This window comes from Triticum aestivum, chromosome 5B (assembly GCF_018294505.1).
Source record: "Triticum aestivum cultivar Chinese Spring chromosome 5B, IWGSC CS RefSeq v2.1, whole genome shotgun sequence".
Lineage (NCBI taxonomy): Eukaryota > Viridiplantae > Streptophyta > Magnoliopsida > Poales > Poaceae > Triticum > Triticum aestivum.
In genome coordinates, this window is record NC_057807.1 from 16,637,994 (window position 1) to 16,643,026 (window position 5,033).

Here is a 5,033-nt window from a genome sequence, read left to right on the forward strand (position 1 = left end):
GATGAAGGGAGGGAGGGGAATAGGTGGAGTGGGGGCGAAGCTTACTAATGGCGCACCCAGCGACGGTGCGCCATTAGTAGTTTTGCAAAATAAATAAATAAAAAAAATTCAGTACTGGCGCACTCCCTGTCTGGTGCGCCATTACTAGTTAGAACTAGTAATGGCGCACTTCGGTCTGATGCGCCATTAGTATGTATGTAAAAATGAAAAAAAAATTATAACTAGTGGCGCACCTTTTGTGTGGTGCGCCATTAGTGTCTTCCACACTAATGGCGCATCACCAACACGTGCGCCATTAGTATATAGTAGTGGCGCACTACTTCCCTGGTGCGTCATTAGTGTCAATCCTATCTATAGCCCTTTTCCTAGTAGTGAGTTGTCCGCGGTCAACATCGACATCGCCATCGTCGCCGATCCGCTCGCGCCGCCGCCGTGTGGGATGAGCGCCATGGTCGCCAGTGATCGGCCGAACCGAAGCTCTGTATATCAATTGTTGTTGCCACTCTCTCTCGCCGGACTAGAGGTAGACTACGACAAGCTGGACAGTTTTTTCTTTTTTTGCGGGTGAGCTGGACAGTTTTCTAGCGACCAACGTCCCGGCGCCCAAACGCCTCCTTTATATTCAGCACAAACTGCTTCCAAATACACACAAATGGCCATGGCTTTGTAGTAGCACAGCAACGCAGCCCCCAAGTTTCCGTGCGCACGTACACACTAACTACCCCACGCATGCAAACCCGCTTACTTGGCCGGCACACCCACGCAACTAGCTTATATCTGTTGGGAAACTTGGGCCTTAGATGGAATAAGTCATTGGTCTATTATAGACCTCCTTCCACTTAACGTTAAAGTGGGCATTTATCCCTCCATCCCTAATAGATATAAAGAGGAGAGCATCCTGTGTATGTACAGTTGATGATGATTAATAAAGAAAGACTCCCCTTTACATCTTTGTGTCCATTTACTTTCTGTATCTGTGTGTGATCAACTTCGATGCTCGCTCCCGCTCCACAACCTTGGACCGGACTCGCTGGCAGAAGTTGCGGAACACGTTATCAGCACGGTAAGCTCCTCCAACTTTCCGTCAAGCCTGCGTCAAGCCTGCATCGAGCAGGCTTTCGTCGATCTCGCGGAGGTATGGATCGAAATTTGTTCGCAAAAGTGGATTAGCCTTGTTGTTGTGATTCTGTCTTTGCGATCCCGCAATTTTTCGGATTAGTTTTACCTATGGTGTAGATTTGTCTCGCGAGATCGCGGCTGACCTGATGTCGCCCGCCAACGCGGATCGATCTTGCATGTAGAGGAATTTGTTAGACTACACTGCAGGGAGACGGTGCTCCATAAGCACGGCACCGCCGCGATGCACATGATTTGCATGCGTAGTCTCGCTGGTTCATGCTGTCCTGACGACGGATGAAAGAGGCGACGACCGTCTTTCCGAGTTCATTTTGCTGCCGTCCGCCGGTGTGTGCGCCGTTGACGACAACATCACAGCCATGGCCATGCGGCCGCACGCATGCAACATCTTGGCTACACTGGAACGGCGCCGCTGCGTATTCAGAATTTCAGATCCGACCACAGCCGTGCGCGGATGACGACGTCTGCGCCGGCTCCGGCCACGAGCTCCATAAGCTAACGCCACTGAACATCCCGCACGCGTCGCCTGACCCTGCTGCGCCGCCACGCCGGCCCCGCTGGCCATCGTCGTAGCAGCGTGATGGCCTTGGCGCGTGACTTCCGCGCCCGCGTCGCCGTACATCTTCGGTTTCCCGCGCGCGTCCGAGCCGCTGTGCACGGTGCCGATGCACCGGCCACATACGCGAGCTCCGCCGGCTCGCCGTCGCGCCAAACGCCAGCCAGGTCGTGCCCCGCCGCGAGTTAGCGACCTTCCCCGTGCCTGTAGCACTCCGTAGTACTCCGCGGCCCGTGTCGTGCCCCGCTTGCGCCACACCCCCGCCGTACGCCGCGTCCCGAGCTCGCCGCTCGCTGCAGCGCGTGCCGGGGCACCACACACCAAGCGCCACCACGCCGCGGTCAACGACCGTCGCCGCTGCTCGGGCGCTACGGGAAACCCTAGCGCAGCCCCCCTAGTGGGCAGTGCAGCAAGCAGGCCGGCCCAATGGGCCCCGGTGGACAGGGCCGTTTGGTAGCTGCATTGAAAAGAAAAAACTGTGGCTGGTGCGTACAAGCCAACGGCCTGGACGGGAAAACGCTGCTGCATGCGCAATTTTGCATTTTGGCCCTCAGAGTTTTCCGTAATTACGCGCATTTAATTCCTGCTGAATTGTTTTGCGTGTAAGCGCTCGGTTTAACCTGTTTTGGCCAAAAATGCAAGTTTAGGCTTACATAAGAGCCTCGGGAATTTGATTTTAGGGCCAATTTTTCACGTCTAGGGCGCGCTTAACATGCTATCTTAATGTACATGCTTTTATTATATGCTTTTACTGTTGCAGATTAATTGATGTTTACTTTTAATCGCTATGTAATGCATATTTTAGCATGTTATAAATATCGGAATGTCATTTTGATGAATAAAATGTATCATCACCGCTTTTACGTCGTGGATTGCCTGATGTAACCACTTGATAATCGTTGATGGCCGGAATCAATAAACCGGGAGTCCATCGAGTTGGCCCACAAGGGATTCTACTACCCCACCGAGCATTCGACGTGGAGATCATCCGAGGGTTCGCGTGACCCTAGAGGGCGATAGGCTCGTGGACCTAGATGGTCTTCGCCACTCCTAGGGTGAATGCGCGGATAGTGTATGGGCTACGGTACCCCACCTTATCATTCAACGTGGAGGTTGTTCTCGAGCCTGAATGACTTAGGGAGATAGACTTGGAGACGATGGTCGCCGCCACTCCTAGAGTGAATGCCCGGTTGCTGCACTTTCTTCAACTCAACCTCCGTGGCACCCCGTAAAATGTGTACGTGGCAGACCGAAGTGCCCTAGTCTTTTAGATCACTCTCACAAGGGTGGTTCGAGAGGCTGGAGCACATTGTTTGTCCCCATGAAGAGGAGTAGAACCATTGTTGCGCAACCGCTTGGGGGTGTCTACATTGTCTAGGGGGAGCACCATCGGCTCTTACGACAACGCCTTATAGGTGCCCACGGTAGAGCCATTGGTGTCCCCCTTCCATGACACACAAACTCGATGGTGATGTTATCCTGGCAAAAGCTCTCCTATGTGGAGATGCTTAGCCGCCTCGACATCTCGACTAGAGAAAATGCCCCCTCATTTACTCTCTTGGCTTCCCATTTGTTTATAATTCCCTAGATTAAACTGATACATTTATCTCCGGTGGGTTGTACTCTATCAGAGCAAAAACCTTATTCATCATTTGGCGTTTGGATGATGTTGCATTCATCCATTTATTCCTTTATTTAATCATGGTAGCTTGTTATGTTCTGAAATATGTGCACTTATTATTTATGTAGCTTCTTCCTCGCTACATTATATTAGTTAGATGTCATATTTTAGAACGCGTGTGGCACCCGAGTAGAGAAAATGTGCCTTGTTGATAGCAGTACAACTAATACTATTTTATGAGCAACTAAGTACTTTGAGTCTATTAAAAGTCTCCGGGAATATTTGTGACAATCGCTTGCCGCGGTTCGAATATATTCGGCTCCAGACGAGCCACCTTCATACCTTTTATAGGGACAACTGTGATCATTAATGATACATTGTACCTAGAGTCGACTCGTACTCTTTTGAGCTTAAAGACATCCGCGCTAATGGTTTCCACGTCGAGACCGATGATGACTATGGCCAAGTGTGTATACTCATCATCGAGCGGGATGCACATGGTAAACATGCTATCGAAAGGCTTCCTCCATTCGACACAGGGCTATACTACACTAAGATTGTAGCACCGCCCGTGTACACTAGCCTCAAGACCGTCTTTAGAAGCTCTGAACTCTTCTGCCTCTGGCACGATAGGTTAGGCCACCCCAGACTTAGGATGATGAGAAATATAATTAACAACTCGCATGGCCATAATGTTAACGTGAAGAACTTCCCGAATCCCGATGATTTCGTGTGCTCCGCATGCGCTAAGGGGTAGTTAGTCATTAGGCCATCGCCCCTCAAGGTGAGGGATGAAACCCCCCGCGTTCTTAGACGGTCGAATAGGACCGTATCCAAGGGGACATATGCGGTCCTATTCAGCCCCTCACGGGGCCGTTTCGGTACTTCATGGTGCTCATTGATGCTTCCTCTAAATGGTCCAATGTTTGCCTGCTGTCAACACGGAACCATGCCTTTGCAAAATTGATCTCACAGATCATACAAATGAGGAATAATTTCCCGGATTATCGTATAAGGTCTATTCGAATGGACAACGCCGGAGAATTTACTTCAAAGGCGTTCGATGATTATTGCATGGCTCGAATGGACAACGCCGGAGAATTTACTTCAAAGGCGTTCGATGATTATTGCATGGCAATGGGAATCAAAGTTGAGCACTCGGTACCACATGTTCATACACAAAATGGACTTGCCGAGGCATTGATTAAAAGAATTAAATTCATTGCCCGACCGCTCCTTCAGGGTTGTAATTTGCCAACTACATGTTGGGGCCACGCGGTGTTACACGTGGCTAATCTCATCAACTTTTGGCCGTCGGCCTACAACATCCACTCTCCTGTTCAACTTGCACAAGGGTCGGCACCGAAAATTTCCCACCTTCGTAGGTTCGGTTGCCAGGTATATGTACCAATACCACGCCACTAGTGCAGAACCGGGCAATAGCACCGGTTCGTAAGGCCCTTTAGTGCCGGTTCCATAACCGGCACTAAAGTGTGGGCACTAAAGCCCCCCCCCTTTAGTACCGGTTCGGCACGAACCGGTGCTAAAGGGCAACCACGTGGCACGAGCCAGCTCCCGGGGCCTGGAGCCCTTTAGTACCGGTTGGTAAGACCAACCGGTACTATAAGGTTTGGGTTTTTTTAGTTTTATGATTTCTTTTTCATTTAATTTTGTGTTTCCATTTTAATTCTTTTTCGTTTGCTGGTATTTTACGATACT